Below are 20,115 nucleotides of genomic sequence, written 5' to 3'. Positions count from 1 at the left end.
GATGTGACGGAGAAACATGTTATTTGCAAGTGGTTGAAAAATCTTGAAGGAGAATTGTGTCTGAAAATAAACTGATATTATATTGATGAGTTTTGGTAGAAGTACTAGGATTTTTTTTTGTAAAAGGTAAAATTAACGGGGTCGATTAGAAGATCAATCAATGAACGGTTCTGCGATTGGACTCATGAACTTGCTCTTAGTAAGAAAACGTGAATGTTTGAAGGTATTGATAATAAAAAACAAACATTGGGCGGACCAAGTTTGCCGGGTCAGCTAGTGGCATTATTTGTCTTCTTCTTCTTAAATGGCACTATCGTTGCTAGAGGAACTTCACCGTCTCACTTGCGTCATTTCTATCAGTACTTAGTTAAGATTCCTTTGCCGAATAACACGCCTTGAATGCATTCTAAGTGGCAAGCTCTAGAATACGTGTGACGTGCAAGTCGGAAAAAAATTATTTGATAAAAAATTCTCCCGACTAGAACGGGAATTGAACCCGAACCACCCGCATGTTAAGCGTGATGATATATTAAATAAATTTCCGTGTTGAAATTCGATGTTTTTGAAATGGAAACGCGACTGTTCTCTAAACGATTCAAATTCGACTGATTTATTGACTTCGATTACAATGATTTACACCCTTTCAAAATATGCCTAAAAGCCTAAAGGTGGGACCAGAATGCCGCGTTGTGCGTTACTTCTCGTCAGCTGTCATTGCTTGCGTTTTGTACTAAAACATTCGCTTGACGCAATCGGTTTATTTGTAATCACAATTTAACGTTCGCGTTGCCGAGCAAAAAATACATCGGAGAGCAGCTGGTGCCGTAGCTGCTATTTATGTCACCCGGAATAATATTCGAGGCACCGGTTATCGTAGATGGTGACTTCAACCTGCGATATGTTGATGCCACAAAGAGAACTCGATTATTTTCTGAACTCGACTTATGTCTCTTTAGTGTTGTGTAGCCATCAACACAACATTAAAGTGACGATGCCAATTATAATTTACACTTCATTGATGTTGGTGCATATAGTGGAGATATCGATGGAGGAGATTTTACCAGCTCTGAGTTTCAAAAAGATTATTTTAGAAACAATATCAATTAGCCTGGTCGTTATATCGTGTCTGACTCCTACAAGATATTTCCACATCACATGGTTGGTAACACAGCGTCCCCTCTAAAGCCCTGTTTATAGAAACGGCTTTATCGTGTTAGAAGAACTATCGAAAACTTAACTCGTCTTGGTTACACGTTGAAAAATATCGGGAAATACAATATAATTACTCCCAGAAATTGCTGATATAGATGTGGAAGTGTGGTAACAACTTCATGAGTGCAGAGGGTTGTGAAGGTTCTATGAATTTGAGAGAATGGCGTTCTAAAGTTTCATTTCTAATAAATTTGTCAGCTACAGAAATTCAAAAAAGGAGCAATTCTAGTAAGGCTTCATATCAGCTACTGGTTATGTAGAAGATAATTAAAAATAAAACAATTGAAACATCAATTTCGTTTTTATTTTATTCTCGCATTCCGATTGATAATACTTTTAAACATTTGAGGACTCATTGTGGTCGACGATTTTATTCTGATGAAAATCGGTGAGTCATTAGTGCAAGAACTCAGCTTTCAGCGATTTAACAGTCGATATCGGCATCTTCTCCATCGATTTGCAAAGGTATTTTACGAGGGCATCATGTCTCGTAGGTTCTGCTGCACAAATTGTTTGACCATGAACCGAACGGAAATCAAAAGCTTTGTGCTACCATAGAGGCGAATGAACTGCAAAGTTTAAAGCCTCTTAAAAACAAAGAAGAAGAAGCAGATTTGTGCTACCATGTTTCTTTTCCTTGTCGTTTTGCGTTCGCCCGCAGCAGCCGGAACGGTATTCAGCGCACAAGATGCTTCGCCGGAACTATCCGATCGTTTTTTGCTGGCAATCATACAATAAAAAAATTTCGTTATTTAAGCTGTCGAGTATTACTGTAGATGTAGTTATAATTTACCTTATTTTGCGGATGTGTTTTCAAAAATATTGTTGCTTCAAAACACGATCATGATGGAACTGCAGTCGGTGCTTGTGATAGCGTATTTATTCCGCGAATATATCCCTCGCGAAGGCTCTTCGACCTTCTTTTTATTACTATTATTCTTCCACTACAAAATAAAACCTCAAGAAAGATGTCTTAATATTTAAAGCAATGTTTAGCTGGAACTTACCTCCTTGTTTCAGTGCATTTAATATATCAGTCCAATTTTCTTCCTTTGCGTGGATGTTTTTATACAGTTTTTCGACCAGAGGCACTCGTTTGTTTCACCTAATTCGATAACATTTGTTTCAAACTTTATTTTCAACAAATCTGAGAACGTAGAAAAATCTTGTTCTTGTTGTGCGCACAACATCTATTGAATGTTGTTAGAAACAACACATTGACATATTCAACACAAGCAGTTTAGAACAAACGTCAGCGTTTAGTACAAAGATGTTAATGGCGCGATGCATCATTGTGGACGACTATACGGGAACACACATATTCAAGATGAACTGTCAAAGCACAATTGTAGCGACGCGTCGTAGAAACGCGACATTCTGGTCTCACCTCACGAGACCGACCAAACTATCGGCCAATTGAAGGTTTGCAGTGTGCGGGAGTTCTAACTCTGCAATTCCAGAACCAGGCCGCGCTGCGCTGCTGTTTACTGGCCAGGTGCGAAGTCTACGCTATGATCGGTCGATAATGCGTCGCCGGCAATTCCAATGTCCGGTCGCGTTGTTCTCTGTCGGTCCCGTTGCCACCCGTGATTTTTCTGATATGATCCTGATTTTCCCTGATTTTTGTACTTTTTACGTTATCAAAATAAAAATAATAATAAAAAAATATATATATCGAGATAACTGTCAAAATTTTCCTGGTATTTTCCTGGAAATTAGAACTATCATAGTAGCCTACATAAAAATGCTCTATTATTGATATTTTATAATATTTACTCTTTTTTCGAGTATTATCTATCTACTACGAAGAGATTGACACGTCTGAAGACAGTTTCCAATTGTTATATTTTGAATGAAAATAATTTGAATTCCTCAAACACGCAGTACTGACTCTCACTTAACCGTTTCTCTATACATTTCCTGATAATTCAAAAAAGAAGTTATCATTATGATATGAAATCATTATCAGATATAGTTTTTGCTTAATACTTTTCAAATTTAGCGAAAAATGTGTTCCTTTATAACGTAGAATACAAATTCGATACGAAGAAGTCAATTTTCAGTTATAACTAACTGACCCAGCAAACATCGTCCCGCCCAAAATTTGTTTTTTGTTATCAACACCTTCAAACATTCACGTTTTCTTACTATGAGCAAGTTCATAGGTGACGTATATGTAAACTATCACAGTGATGCAGGATCGTAAATCGCGGTGACCATGATACATTTCGGTACATTTCGGTAATTTAAAAAAACAGATGTGTACTTGTCGGTGTCTGTCACAAGAGTATATTTCTCTTACCAACTAACTTACGAGCTAAGTTCGCATATGATATTACATGTTTATTTATTATCATTATTGTTGTCTACAACAAGCGTCGAGCGGGGCGGTATGTTATTGTTGTTAGTTGTTGGAGGTCGTATACAGGGAAGTTTGGCGTGCCATAATAGCGTTCAGCCGATGTTATGAAATTAGTTGGTTTGGGGGATTTCCGTAAGGAAATCAAAAGTTGCTGACGAATGTAAAGATATGGTATGAACTTGTTGTTAGATATGGTATGCGGAAAAGTGGTTATGTATAAGAATGCGGAATTGAGGATGAGAAAGAATGAGGGTTAGGATGTTTTGTGTTTAATTGGAATTGAGGTTAGTTAGTATGCTACACCTCCCCTCTTTAGGGGAATGGTGTAACCATTCGGAAAAAAGGATAAAAAGAAATTATACCCGCTGAGCTTGCGTTTACAAATGAAAAATATATTCAATTTTTTTTTTTTTTTTACTAGTTTTGTGCATATAAGTTTCATGCCTTGATTAGCCTATTTTTGTGTACTATCGTTTGCTTAAAATATAAAAAGGATATAAATCTATCATGTTTGAACTGGACCCTTTTTCTTATATTCGTTCCGTTTCGTTTTTATAAAAATAGATTTTCAATACAATATTGCACTACTGATTGTGGTTTCATTTCTCATAAAATAATTATTAACAATTGATACAACATGTGGTATACTCTTCAAAATTTAAAAAGTGAATGTTTAAAAAAAAGATATATAGTTTTCAACTGGGTATTTGTTTTAAGGTTAGTTTGAAATTAGAATTTTTATTGACTCAACGCGTATGAACTTCTTCGTTACTCGTTTCATCTCTGTTTAGAAGAGTGGACATGTGAGTACGGAATAAAATTTCTGAACTAATCGGTACAATGCGCTAAAGCAATTGCCTTTCGTTCTTTTAATATGCCCATTTTATATTCCTTCGCTAGTCAGCTCTTGTGCTGCTGCTTTATATTCATGACCTTTTATTTAGGCTCATTTTTCTCTTTTATTATTTATATCTTTATATTTCTTCATATTATCTTATCTTCTTATCTAGAAGAGCAAACTCGAGTGTTTGACTTCCATTTTATTTAATTATTTCATTTCTTTCTCTTTTCTAGAAGAGCAAACTCTTATGTTTGACTTCCATTTTCATAAATGTGCATTCGTGCATCATATTTCTTTTTTTTTTTCGCTTCTTTGGGTCTTCATAAATTTTCGGACTCTTGACTCTCAGGTCAAGTCCTTATAAAGTCATTACTACGCTTCGTCAAGAAAAAGTTAGAGATATTAAAGACAATCGTGCTATTTTGAATTTCATGACTTGAAGTTGATCAGACTTCTGCCACTAATTTTCTAATAAATCGAAGTTTTTTGGAATTAGAAATTGGAAATATAATTGGAAAGAGAGAAAAAGTAAAACATATCCAATTTTTAAAATTTCAAGAGTATAAGTGATTTATTCATTTTTAGTGCATTTTGGAGGTTTATACAATGATTTCATACATGGAAATGGCATTGTTGACGATTTCCATTCGTGTATGATAATGTTATCTTATCTCTTATGTATGTGTTCACGAGCTTCTTATTTCTCATGTTCTTGAAAAACATTTAGATATAAGAATGTTTATTTATTCTTCGCTTGCATTTCAATATAAAACTCTATTCATGTATTCTCATTGGACCATTACCATGATATTAAATGTTATTCTTTAACCTTGATTTAATATCCTTACACAGCTGATGAAGCTGCTTTGCATACAACCTATTTGTTGGCAAAAAATAAAATTGTCATATTTTGCTCATTGCCCATAATAATAATTTTAAAAGCTTATTGTTTCTATCGACTTCTTTGTCTTCAATATGTTACTTTCATCGGTAACTGTACCGAAATTCATTATTTCCTTGTCATTTTTAATTCGATATTTTACTTTCTTCGGTAATTTATTTCTCGTACTAATAAAATAAAAAGTTATTGTACTGATTCCTATTTTTCATTCAATATTGATTTATTTTTTCATTTAATATTGATTTAATATCCGTATTAATTGGATAAGGAATTTAATAATGTGAAAAAAAATAATTTTCTAATTAGAATAATCAAATTAAGAATTAAATTTGTCAATCAATAAGCTACGTCGTTGTTACAATTGTATGCGAGGGGGCGCTAGCCATGAGCCTCGATTCAATTAAACAAACGAGCGCGCTTGAAAATTTGTTTATCCTACATTATGGTATATATTTTGGTGCAAGCGCGTAACGCGCGCTGCTGGTCACAATTGTTATTATTATTATTTGGCCTTAACCGTCGTATCGGCCGCTTTAGAAGGTCGCGATTCACAAATTGTATCGCTTCCAAGGTTGTATATATATATATTTGTCTGCAAAAGAAAAACAATTCACTCAAGCCTCATTAGGCCATTGCCATGAAATTATATGTTATTTCATATTATATGCATCTAGTGGCATTTTGGTAATCGAAAAAGCTAAATGCTCGCTGATACAAACTGTGCTTTCGAGGTGTGTGCTTTAATTCTAAGTCGTTTTATCTCTTCAAAATATATAACGAAAACCATCTTAAAAAAAATAGAAAATAAACTACTAAACTCATCCATGTCCATGCTTTCACAACACTCGGTCTATCATCAGAATCGACTACTATTTCTCCTATAATAAAGTGAATTAATGGATTTATTTTTCATGTCATTTTCTCTTTGAATTTTAATTATAAGTTAATCATATATATATATATATATATGAAAAATCATTTTGTCAGTTATTTATGTACGAATGACTCTCTTTAATTTATTCCTTGTTAGGGGATGGCTGCGATTGTTCGTGCCGCTTTCAAAGTCTCCGCGCGTGCACATGTCTTATATACTTTATGCAATTTGATTAAACTAGCTACTATTAGGATCCCATGTTTAAATCGCACATACGCGTAATTCGTTTTTCTTTAATAAATGTTCCTATCTGTTATTTGCTTTATTTAGGAAATTTCTATTGGTTTTTACAAAATCTTTTTTTTGTTTGAGTTCCCTATTGTAATCATGCTTTTTTCTATGGGTTTTGGAAGACTTACATCTCTCTATATTGCTGTTGTCCGCCTTGCTGCGCCTGCTGTTACGCTGACTTCTCCTAAGTCCGCTACCGCGCCGTTTACGTTTGGTTGGTAAATGTTGTCGCCATATCTTTATCTTCGATATTCTGCTGTTCGAAGTTGCACCTCGGCCGGTTCTCTTCCTTCACTAGTTGTTTGCCGGTGCGATGTTTTTCTTGACTCGTCATAGGTGTCGCTTCCCATATCTGCACTCTGTACTGCTTCCACTGTCACCGATCTATCGCCTTCTTCGATCGATTACATTCACCGATTGATTACATTCAGTGCGATTTTAAGTATCAACGAAATCACTAAATTGCGGGAACGCATGTTTAAATGGGAATGGCTGTATGACTGTTGAGGCTACCCGGTGGTGTGATTTCCCTGCTTACACTACCGCTTACTGCGGCCACTGTCACCACTTGCCGATTCTAACATGTCTCTCACTTTTTTCTGCATCCATTTGCGTAATCAAATTGAAATTGTACCGCCACTTTCTTCTTCCAAGCGAAATAAGTTTGTAGATCACTGTTTACACCTTAATTGGTTTCTGTTCAATCGCTTTTCCGTTAACTAGTAGAAAATTAGGGTACCAAATGGCTCACTATTCATTTTTGCTTCTTTCAGCATATCACAACACTTTCCGGCTGACCCTTGGTAGCGCACAGATCACTTTGTAATGTCCAAGTTCTCGATTAGGCCGTAAACTATCACGGTGGTGCAGGATCGTGAAACACGGTCGCCATGACGTATATGTAAACTATCACAGTGATGCAGGATCGTAAATCGCGGTGACCATGATACATTTCGGTACATTTCGGTAATTTAAAAAAACAGATGTGTACTTGTCGGTGTCTGTCACAAGAGTATATTTCTCTTACCAACTAACTTACGAGCTAAGTTCGCATATGATATTACATGTTTATTTATTATCATTATTGTTGTCTACAACAAGCGTCGAGCGGGGCGGTATGTTATTGTTGTTAGTTGTTGGAGGTCGTATACAGGGAAGTTTGGCGTGCCATAATAGCGTTCAGCCGATGTTATGAAATTAGTTGGTTTGCGGGATTTCCGTAAGGAAATCAAAAGTTGCTGACGAATGTAAAGATATGGTATGAACTTGTTGTTAGATATGGTATGCGGAAAAGTGGTTATGTATAAGAATGCGGAATTGAGGATGAGAAAGAATGAGGGTCAGGATGTTTTGTGTTTAATTGGAATTGAGGTTAGTTAGTATGCTACATGGGTCTAATGGCAGAACTGTTCATTGATTAATCTTCTAATCGACCCCATTGAATTTACCTTTTACTATAAAATTCCTGATATATCTAACAAAATTCATCATTATATATCAGATTATTTTCAGACACAATTCTCATTCAAGGTTTTTCAACCACTTGCAAACAATATGTTTCTCCGTTACATGGCATAAATATTTTATATAGAAAATATGATAGAACAAAGACAGCCCTAAATCGGACAATTCCTTCCTCGAGTTCAGCTTTTATCAACACATTCGGCGATACTTTTTTATTTGTATAGATAGAAGAAGATATATTTTAAATTGTCATGTTTGGTTGGAATATTTTTGGTTGAAATATGTGTAATATTTTTATTGGACCCTCTCTTCATGTCAGAGGAGGGAGGGGTGTCATGCCATCATAGAACCATTTCTCATACCCAAAAACCCTCACATCCCAAATTGTGCTTGATTAGTTCTCGAGTTATGCAGAAGTTTGTGTTTGTGTGCCCCCTGTAATTCATTTGTATGGCAGCATTTGAAAGCATTTCCACTACACCTGAGGCCAATCAGCCCAGGAGGCTGAAGACCTCTCAAATAAAGAGTAAACAAAATCCACTGCTTCAGTGAAACAAACCGATAGTGATGAACGCTGGCATGAGAGCATCCAGCACCCCTTTTGGCGAACATGGAGTGAAAAGACCCACCAATGCATTTCCCTAAAAATAGACAGTGAACTTTCCCCGGTGAGACCCCCCATCGCGCACTGAAGCTATATGATGCTGTCTGGTTGCTTCATTCGAATGGCGCTGAATTGCATAAAAGGTTTCTCTGCTTTTCGCCTGTGGAGGTCTCTCCCGACCAACTTCACAAAAGTTTGGCAAATTGAATAAATTCCAATGAATAGATACATGCGACATGCGAATGATGGTGATGCCGATGATGGCGATGTGCTTTTGGGGTGCTTATCATATGGCTCGAGTATGTTACTGGTTCGATTCCTGGCCGAATCTTGGAATGTGTGACGGAGCGCGGACAATGACGAGCAAAGCAACATTGAATAGTCTAGCTGCAGATAATATAATAATTTGAGGAAGCGAAGTTTCACGAAAGAATGTAGTGCCATCTTACAAGCAGAATGCAAAAGGTGAACAATATGACACTCCGTCTGATAAACAAATTTAATTGACTATTGAACTAGTTCATAATTCAATTAGTCGCTAACAAGTTTGGCATCCGTATTATTTCTGAACTGAAAACCGAAAGAGGAAACAAATCCCACGAATGGGCTAGATTAGCGTGTATACTCTGTTGTAACTTTGTCAACACATTCGAGCACGATCGAAATTAAAATTGTTGTATCTTAAAGCAGTGATGATCGCAGGCAATCAGCTAAAAGTTAAGGATGTTTGCCTGCTGAAAAAAGCGATGTTACACCCAAGACAGTGATATAAAGCAGCATTCTTTTTTTTTCATTCTGGACGACGTTGGAATGCCGCAATGCAGTGCATACAGTTTAAGCTATTAAATCTCGTTATGCTGTCTAGCTTATTCTACTCACATTTATGCTCATATTTTAAAATGCTCCTCCTTTTTTTCCTTTTGCTGCCTCTCTTTTTTTCATAGAGGAAGCAACTACTTTTTTGTGGCGAAGTAAACACTTAATACTCTTTGCCTCCTGCTAGCAGTGAATAAAAAAACCTGGGCTTGGGGTGGCACTTTGTTTCCAGAGCCAATCAATTTTTCAAATGTGGAATAGGAGTGCTTACGAAACCCTACATGGAACCAAAATTGGTGTGTAGATAGATGAAAATCATATGCACAGTCTTGACCAAACCCATTTCAGTTTTCTGGTGATTAAATAAGCACTAGACCGTCTACAAAAAGTACAGTTTTTTCCCGTTGATGTATTAATCCAATTTCTTTCGTATCTCTTCGCAGCAAACTCATCCGCATTCCACAAATTTGCGCAATCATTTGGGCTGGAAAATGGCTGAAGTGGTGGGAAGAAGCAAAGTGTGCTGTGTGTGTGTTGGGGGGTATACTTATCAACTAATTAATTGTTGAAAATTGTATCGGTCTTAAAATAATGCCGTCGGAAGCTTTGTGCTGTGCAAACATGTTGTGCGTGAGAGAGAATTAAAATAATGAGAAAAAATCAGGCCACTGTTTCGATTCGATATTGAAATTTGAACACTGTTGGGGGCGGGTTAACTCTCCGAGTAAATACTGGTTTACCTGGGCGACTTCGGGATGATCGTTTATTTTTCTTCGCTGGATCCAAAATATGTATATTTCTTCGGCGAACGGGAGCAGACGGGAATTGTAAAAATGAACCTTTTCACAATACAGCAGAAAATCACGGGAACATTTTTAACGCACACGATATTTGCGCACGTAGTTTTTCGGGAAAAAGGAAATTCTCAAAAGAAAACTCGAGAACTATCAAACGTAACTTTGTTTAAGAAAACGATGTATTTCAATTGGGAACTAAAATTCGCTAGCGAGCTAGCGAACTTACAACAAATAATATATTTCAGAAAACAGGAGTTATAGAAAAATCTGATGAAACACTATAAATGTGTTTTATAGCTACAGGGACAGTTCGATTTGAGCTCTATCATAACCGGCCACCTTTTGAAATCAAATTTCAAAATTTATTTTAGATGACAAAAGGGTAGATTACTCTTCAGTAGCACACTCTTGCGGACAAATCTTGCAGACTGCTCGCTTGAAAATCCCGTTGGACATGTGAAGAGTCGCCACTCGAGTCACGCCATCAGGTCCTGGATGTATTTCTAGAACGCGGGCAAGAGGCCAAGCCTCGGGTAATGGGCGGATCATATTTTCACCAAAAAATGTGCCGGGGTTAACACAGAGAAGTCGTTGGGGTCGCTCGAAAGTGGTAGTAGTGGGCGTGAGTTCATACGTCAGCGTCGTCAGCGAGGTGCTTGAAAATCCTGGTTGGAGCATAGTTTAAAGGTCGTGCAAAGCATTTTTCGCACCGATGAAATTCGTACCGTTGTTCGAATACACAAGCCGAGGCTTATTTCTTCTTCACACGAAACGGTCCAGGGCCATCAGGAAGGCAGACGTGCTTAGGTCACTCATGCTTTCGTACTCAAGCATAAGAAAATGCAAATATACTCAAGCATAAGAAAATGCAAATATAGGACTTGCGAGCGGCGGCTTTGCGGTGGGTTGGTTTGAGGAAGATAGGGCCGCAATAATCGACACCTTTGCAGATGAAGGCCTCGTTAGCAGTCACTCTTGCAGTTGGAAACTGGCCAATCGGTTGTTGGATAGGTTGCGGGTTGGATCTGCTGCATCTGTAACACCTTCGAATAGCGCTCAGAACAGCTCTTCGACCGTTAAGTGGCCAGAATTCATCGCGGACGACAGCGAAGGTGACCATAATTCCACCATGCATGAGCTTGCGATTTAGATGTATTAGAAGATCAAATGATGAAATCCGGGAATGACGATCTGGTGTTTTACATCATATGGCGCATTGGATAGGCGCAACCGACCACCAACGCGGATTAAACCGTCAGAATCCATGAATGGGCTCAGCAGATGAAGAGGTGATTTACCTGATACCGTTTGCCCTTTCTTCAGACGTTGCAGATCTTCGGGAAACGATTCAGTCTGCACCAGCTTCATTAGAGCCAACTTGGCACTCTGGAATTCAGCGACAGACAAAACGCTGCTGACATTCCGATGTTGCTAATTTCTGCGAGAGTTGTTGCAAAAGCGAAAACAGAACCCGACTACGCCAAGAAGCAGCGGGTACGATGAGAACCTATCGATACACGATTTCAACTGGAGCACTTGGTTCGTCAGAATCAGTTTAGAGGTTGAATCCCCTTCAAAATTTGAACAGGCCACCATGATATGTCCTCTTGTAACCAGCTAGGGCCACACTTCCACAGCTTGCTCATGATCAATTCCCCAGCGTGTGGTATCTTGAATTAGAGTGTAGCTCTGATGAGACATTGTAAACAAACGGGTTCGGATTGATACGTCAATAAACATAGATGTGTTAGAATTATTAAGTGTTTTGTTTTCCATATAAGATATATTGGTATTTCACGGAATATCACATTGGCGATCCTGCCATGATGAAATAGCGCAGGAAGAAAGTGATGTTATCCAAAAGTGATTTGGTTTGTTGTGTTTTTTACGCCCGATATGTTATATTAAAAGACTCAGTATAGTAGTGACAAGAGGTCATTCTATATTCTCGGAAGTGCTGCTAGTAAGGCAGAAAACGTGAATTTAGAATTGCTCAAACTATTCATTTTGATTGAGTTGAAATGAGACTTAGAACAAGAAAATATATATAAATATTTATTATTAAAAAGTGGACTCTTGTTTTTTTTTATCCCTTTTGTTCATTTTAGGCTCATTAGCATTTTAGCTGTAACAGAGCCGAATTTTAATCGTGTGCATGTCACATATTTATCATATCTATAATTAGCACATTACACAGTTGCCATTTTTCGGCGTTAGAGTATTCCCTTCTATACCATTGGAAATGGTACACATTTACACAGTAGCCATTTAGGCGTAAGAGTTTTCTATCTGTTCTTCCATTATCCAAGTTAAGACTGGACAGCGGAGACAGTCGTTGATCCATTGTTGAGTTATTTATAGAACAGCAGCCCGATGTTTCTTGCAGAGCAGAGCAGTTGTATGGATGAACCGATCTTATTTCGACCGTGGATCGATCTCCATCGCTGATGATTGTTGCGTGGACGTAGTTATTCTGTAACAATACAAAGATGGTCAATGGGGACCCTGAGTTTTGAACTCACGATCGATCGCTTACTAAGCGAACGCGCAACCAATGTGGCTACGGAGGCCCCCTTCTTTTTTCAATGAGGGCCCTGAGTTTTGAACTCACGATCGATCGCTTACTAAGCGAACGCGCAACCAATGTGGCTACGGAGACCCCCCGTTGTAATAACTCTTGTTGAGTTGAATAAAATGTCAGATTTCGGTTAAGAAGCAATATTAACTCGGGTTAAGCCTAGGACCAGTATTTCGTTGGATTCGCAACTAATGAGGTAATGATGTGAATTAGTTGAGTCGGGTGAAACCCAAGGCCAACTTTAAGTTATACATAATTTTATTGATATATCAAAATTCTATTTATTCATTATATTGAGTCGGATACAGTCCAAGACCAATTAGTGTTTAAATTATTTGAATCGGATTGAACCCTATCCACTTTATACCTTAGCCGGGCTCGGCAAAAAACCCTGAAATGTGAGCAGATGAACTGTTGCGAAAGCGGTTTACAATATCAATCCGCGTATCAATACTATTCAGAAAACATGAGCTCAAAATCAAGCTGTAGAAATAAAAAAAACGGAATTTGAGGGATAATAGTTTCACAAATAATGGTGAAAATTCGATGTGCAGTCAAAGAATAATTGGTTCGAAATTTAAATACTACTTGGAGTACTATTAATGTGAACAAGAACCGACGTTCAAACTTCCAAAAGCCGAGGGACGTCTGAAGTATGAATTGTTTTTTGGTACATCGACGCTAGTTCATCGTAAACAACTCGGAAACAGAAAGTTTGCGATGATTTTGAAAGCCAGTATGATTTAAATTCTTCGAGGATGAAGTCGGGAGCATTTGGCTAAAGCGTATATTTCAATGAAAACAATTTAGCTTTATGTTAATCTAATTACGATTTCAAAAGTATCAAATATATCAATAGATCTCCATCGTACGAATTTGATAGACGAAATATCTCGATTACTCGTTGCTATGCCATCGGACGAAGCTGATACTGAGGATAAAGAGGTACAATTGAAAATCTGTGGAATTAAGTTGATTCACTGTACACTTTGAAATCAGAAAAAGGTGATATAAAGTATATAACTTTTTCATTTTTTTCTAATATCACGCTCCATACACCATATTTCGTTTTATTTTTAGTGCCTCCGGAGGATGAGGAATCTCGACTGACAGAATAAATGCACTTTGATGCAATAAAAAATACTGCGGATTCTTCTATATGTGAAGTACTAGATTAGACTGGGATCGTAAATACTCCTTCCAAAGTTAGGGCATTGTATTCATTGATTAGACATTAGATTACATTCATCTTCTTATTATTGTTCCTGTCAGGGGAGGATGTGGTATCTTGAATTAGGGTATAGCTCTGATGAGACATTGTAAACAAACGGGTTCGGATTGATACGTCAATAAACATAGATGTGTTAGAATTATTAGGCGTTTTCCATATAAGATATATTGGTATTTCACGGAATATCACATAGCGGACATTCCTCGGGAAACAAGATCGGCGGGGTTATCCTTACCAGCTACGTGTAGCCATTGCGATCCATGTGTAGCGGACTGGATCTCAGAAATGCGGTTTGCAACGAAGGTTTTCCATGACCATGGAGGAGATTTCATCCATGGTAACACTACTGTGAAGTCTGTCCAAAATACCACTGTAGATAATTTTATGACTAACGCCTTACTTCGTGATACTTCGTGTTTTGCGTTCGTAACGGTCCCATCTACGCCGGCGATTGGTACGTTGACGGATCTGCGGCTCGAATGAAGTTGCTGGCATAGACGTTCGCTAATGGCATTCGGTTAAGAGCCGGTATCCAGCAAGACACGGGCGGCGTGCTCTTGACCATAAACATCCACTACGATTAATATAACAGTGGTCAGCAGAATACTGGTTGAATGGAGCACTGCCTTCGAAGGCGAAGATTTAAGGGCAGGAGCAACGGACACGGTGAGAACGCTGGAAGCACCTGGATTCGCAGGCCTAGATGCGGATGATCCTGTAGCAACATTCTCTTCATGAATTGTCGAATTCAGTTCGTATGGCCCAGGATGAATCATAGAGTGATGACGTTTCGAGTAGTGTTTACAGCTAAACTTCGATCGGCATGATCGAGCAAAATGATCGCTGCGGAAGCAATTGCTACAAAGCTTCTTCTCAGTTACGACCTTCATGCGAAAACGGGGCAATCGTATAGAGTGTGATTCTCACAAGCTGGACATAGTTTTCGGCGACACTTCGGTTGTCATGAAATGTCAACCAGGTGGACGTAATTGTATTGGAGAGGTACTCACCTGGTACCTCTTGAAATGAGGCCTTGTATTGTATGTAAATAGCAGCAATAGGTTCCAAAAAACGACGAAGTGTGTTGGGAAACGAGCTGGCAGCAACACGTGTAACGGAACGGCATCAATTCGAGTGAATATGTAATCCAACAGTAGTGTCCAAAACGGTGATGTATAGTAGCATTCGAGATTCGGGCAGATAACGTAACGGGACGGGATAGATTCAAGGTTATATCCAGCAACAGGACGAAGAAACGGTGCGATGTACTGGCAAGCGAGGTTATGTACAACACGTGTAATCGGACGGGATCGATTTTCTCAGGATGGTATCCTGGTCACTGCACCAAATGTTGGGGGCCGAGTAAATACTGGTTTACCTGGGCGACTTCGGGATCTTTTATTTTTCTTCGCTGAATCCAAAATATGTATATTTCTTCGGCGGGAATTGTAAAAATTAACATTTTCACAATACAGCAGAAAATCACGGGAAAAATCTTTAACGCACACGATATTTGTGCACGTAGTTTTTCGGGAAACAGGAAATTCTCAAATGAAAACTCGAGAACTATCAAACGTAACTTTGTATTAAAAAACGATGTATTTCAATTGGGAATTATAAATCGAATGGGGCTAGCGAGCTTACAACAAACAATATATATCAGAGAACAGGAGATATAGAAAAAATCGGAGGAAACACTAGAAATGTTTTTTTTATAGCTACAGGAACAGTTCGATTTGAGTTCTATAAAACACACTATGTCCTTAGTGAACATCGTGAGCACGTTTCAAACTTATTGAAATCAACTGTATGAAATTGAACGAAAAAACGCAGCAATTACAAATTCTACGATGAAGGGTTTTCCGATGAAAATTTGGTCAAATGAGAACTCGTGGAAATTTATTTTTTGATGCAGGACCATGTCTTTCAATAAAGATGTCAAATCAGAAAACAGGTCAATAATGTCAATAACTATTTTTTTTTGCGAACGGATTTTGGTGATTTGCAAATCAATCAAATCGGAACGTCTCTAAGATTTGTTTGATATGATAAACATTACACTGCCCTAATCTGTAAATGGTTGAAACTGATGAATATTAGAAGCCTTCCTATTTCCCCAAATTATACAAATTATACATCGGCGAAATACTATTTTCATTTACCACTGCGAATTAGTCGCACGTAAATTGATTGTTCGAAATGCAAATCCAGAGAACAACCACACTTTGGAGAGAGAAGACATCGAAAATTGAACTCCGCCCGATGGCAACTTATTCACATGGCCAGCTCGTAAAGGTAGAGCATATGCATTTTCCCTTACGCAACCTTGATACTTCCAGTGAGCGGTCAACATGTGCCGTGCTGTAAATGAAATCGATTTGCGATTGTGTTTGCAACTTCAAATCCAAGGTAATACTCGATGAATTGATACAAAACGTCGGTTTTTAGGCCGTCGGATGGAAAGCGCACGTGTATATCTGCATCATACGCAGACATTGCTGTTGTTTCTGCTGCGTTGCCAAATGTAAATTGAAATGGTTAATGTTTTCAAGGTTTAGTTTACTGGAAATGTGGATTAATGGTGGCGATGGAACAAATATATGATCGCCTTGATCGTGTGTTTGTCAAGTGTAAAAAGACCGCCGCGATCGCTGTTATAGCTACAACGCCAGGCTTGTCATCCATGATTGGTGCATCGCCAGTAGTGCAATTTGGGAAATAGCGGCGTTGGATCAAATCCCTTTCAAAATAATAAAGAGTGAAAGAATCCAGTTTTATAACGTATTATGAAATTTATCTATTCATATGGATGACGCAGCCCGTTCACTTTAACCCTCTACAGCCCAAGCCCGCTTTTAGACGGGCTTCGCGGATTCTCTATTCAAATTATTCAGACATTATTTTCAACGTTCACCTCCACTAGAACGTCTTTAGAATATTTTCATCTATCACACATACATATTGTTTTTATGCTGGCTAGAAGTATTTTATGTTGGAAGTCGGAAATTCGAGATAAAAGTGGAGTAGATTTTTTTTAGATTAATAAAAAAAACTTGGGCGGTAGAGGGTTAAAGAAAGCTGACAATTTTGGTACATACGTATTATGGCACTGAAGTGCAATTTATATTATGAATTTATTGTTTCGCAATAAAATTTATTCTGAGATCACTATAATGGGGAAGAAATCCCCATCTAACGAGGATGAGGAACCGAGGTGGCCTCAAGCGTAATACACCAGGTAAACGTATGCCGTCCGACGCTCGCTAACGCTTGGTCGGACCTAACTAAAGGATCGTCTCCTATGTTTTAAACAAACCGGGCAATCGATGGAACACAGGTTTGCTTGCGAGAGGCCGCCGCTTCCGACGGCGGGTCGGCGGCCGACTCGGATTGCATCACCTCGGCGGCTTGGTGCCGTCTCGGTTCCTTATTCTCCTTACATGTGGACTTCGCCCCCATTACGTAGATCTCAGAATAAATTTCATCAGGAATTAATAAATTCATGATAAACATTGCGCTGCGGTGGTAAATACGTTTTTATCAATTCTTTTCACGTTGTCATAGCATTTATGCGCATATTTTTATATTAAAACTAGCTGTCCCGGCAAACTTCGTCTCGCTCAAAATTTGTTTTTTTTATCAATACATTCAAACATTCACGTTTTCTTACTAAGCGCAAGTTCATGAGTCCAATCGGAGAATTGTTCATTGATTGATCTTCTAATAGACCCCCATGAATTTACCTATTACTAAAAAAAAATCTGGTACTTCTACCAAATCTCACTCATCAGATTATTTTCAGACACAATTCTCGTTCAAGATTTTTTAACCACTTGAAAATAACATGTTTCATCGTCACATGGAATAAATGTTTGATACAGAAAGTATGATAGAATAAAGACAGATCCCTCCCCTCTTCTCCCCTTAGAGAGGGGGAGGAGTGTCCATTCGCCATAGAAACGTTTCGTGCCCCCTAAAATCTTCACATGCCAAATTTGGCTCCATTTGCTTGATCAGTTTTCGAGTTATGCAGAAATTTGTTTTTCATTTGTATGACAGCCCACCCTAAAAGAGGGGGGAGGAATGTCGAACCACCATAGAAACATTTATTGCATCCTAAAACCTCCACATGCCAAATTTGGTTTCGTTTACTTGATTGAATCTCGAGTTATGCAGAAATTTGTGTTTCATTTGAATGGGAGACCCCTTCCTCCTCAGAGAGACGGGAGGAGTGTCTATTCGCCGTAGAAACGTTTTGTGTCTCCTAAAACCTTCGCATGCCAAATTAGGTATTTTCTTGTTTGGTTTTCGAGTCATGCAGAAATTTGTGTTTCATTTGTGTTTCATTTGTATGGCAGCCCCCCCTTAGAGATAGGCGAGGGGTCTCAAATCTCAAAAAAGAAAATCAAACCCCCACATAACAATTTTCATGTCGATCGGTTCAGTACTTTCCGAGTCCATACGAATCAGACAGACAGACTGAAATCCATTTATATATATATATATATAGATTACCTGCTTAATTATCGAGATAATCCGTAACCCATGCTCATTTTTGAATGATCTCAGATCAACACGGAAAGGAAAGACGACGGCATGTCAATTGTGCCTATACTAATTTTTAAAAATTACACCGCGTAGTATATAAAATCATTTTCAAATTTCCTCACTACAATTTCTTATTTCACTTCGTATTTTGTTACTTTTTCATGTTGTTTTGATTTAATCCTATTTATCAACAGGAGATTCGACGAAACTCACAATCTGATTTGTCGGAATCTTCCCTTCTCACTCGGGTAAATGTCGCATTCGGGTATTTGTTACATTCGGGTGAATGTCATTTGGGTATATGTTACATTCGGGTAAATGCGTTTCGGGTAAACATGTTTCGGGTGAATGGTATTCGGGTGAATGGGACACCACCTCCATTGGTGATTGATAACTTCGAAAATCTACTCCAACTGACTCCTCAGTCAAGTTTTATGTCCTTATACCATGAGTATCTTACCCATGAAGAACACCCTTCACCGGACATTTCCCACCAAGTTTGCTTCCCATATTTTTGCAATTCCTCTGTCATTGCGACAAAAAATCCATGGAATCGCAGATCATCTACGCTCCGATTTTATTCCGCCGATGTTTTGAGATGTTACGAGAAAGTTAGATCTGATAAAATGTTCTTTACTGACGGTTCATTCATGAACGGGTCCACTGGCTTCGGCATCTTCAATGGAAATTCCAGTGCCTCCTCGTCAGCAAAAAACCCGTAAGTTGGCAGCGCATGTGGAATGGAGATTAGTTCGGCCGTTGGTTACACACGATTATCCCTAAGGTCTCAACGAGTGCATGGTTTAAGGGATTGAATATAGGTCGTGATTTCATTCGCGTTATATCTCGGCTTATGTCCAATCACTACAACCTAAACGCGCATCTTTATCGTATTGGGCTCGCAACAAACAATCTTTGTGATTGTGGCGATGGCTACCACGACATCGACTGTAATACTAACCTCGAGCCAACCGCGAGTAATCGGTTACATATTACTAACATAGTCGTAAGACAAAAAATGTCAAAATATTGAAATCCCGGCCCCGTCAGGCTAACGCCATATGTGCCTTAATAACATATATATTTTGGAAAAAAAAACTCAAATTTCAAAATATAACTTTTCAGTTAGTGTCCATCATTCTCGGCTCATTCTTATTTTTTTTTTCAAAGATGCCGGCCACATTCATTCTGCAAAATTCCTGCCTCAAAACAAATTTCATTATAAAAAGAGATCTAGACAATCAATTTGTGGTGAGATAGCTATTCTGAAACTCACAAAAAAAAACAACTTTTACTTAAGGTGTCCGTCTTTACCACCCTTCCCCTACTTTATACTTTTTTTTACTGACGAACAAGCCCAACGGAAAATATGTTCGCTCGGTCATAGAAACATCGCTTTGAGTATATTTGGAACGGAAACATCCAGCTTCACTTTTGTTAACTTGAAATGAATGTATGCCTCCCCACCTTTCAGAGGGAACGCAAAAATAAATCTACGGTCATATGACCTGCGATGGAATAATATTTGTGCTCATTGCGCACTTCAACGGAAGTTTTGTACTATGCAAGAAAAAAAAAGTCGGAATATTTGTTCTC

The 20,115-nt window shown here is 38.2% G+C and overlaps 1 protein-coding gene across 2 annotated transcripts in view; it reads left to right on the top strand.

The window, feature by feature from the left end:
- LOC129771308 (uncharacterized) overlaps positions 1 to 20,115 on the top strand; it is a 267,638-nt gene that overhangs the window by 148,187 nt on the left and 99,336 nt on the right. The gene's annotated exons all lie outside the window — the stretch shown is intronic.

Source organism: Toxorhynchites rutilus, chromosome 2 (genome assembly GCF_029784135.1).
Source record: "Toxorhynchites rutilus septentrionalis strain SRP chromosome 2, ASM2978413v1, whole genome shotgun sequence".
Taxonomy (NCBI): Eukaryota; Metazoa; Arthropoda; class Insecta; order Diptera; family Culicidae; genus Toxorhynchites; species Toxorhynchites rutilus.
This window is presented reverse-complemented; position numbering and strand designations above follow the sequence as displayed.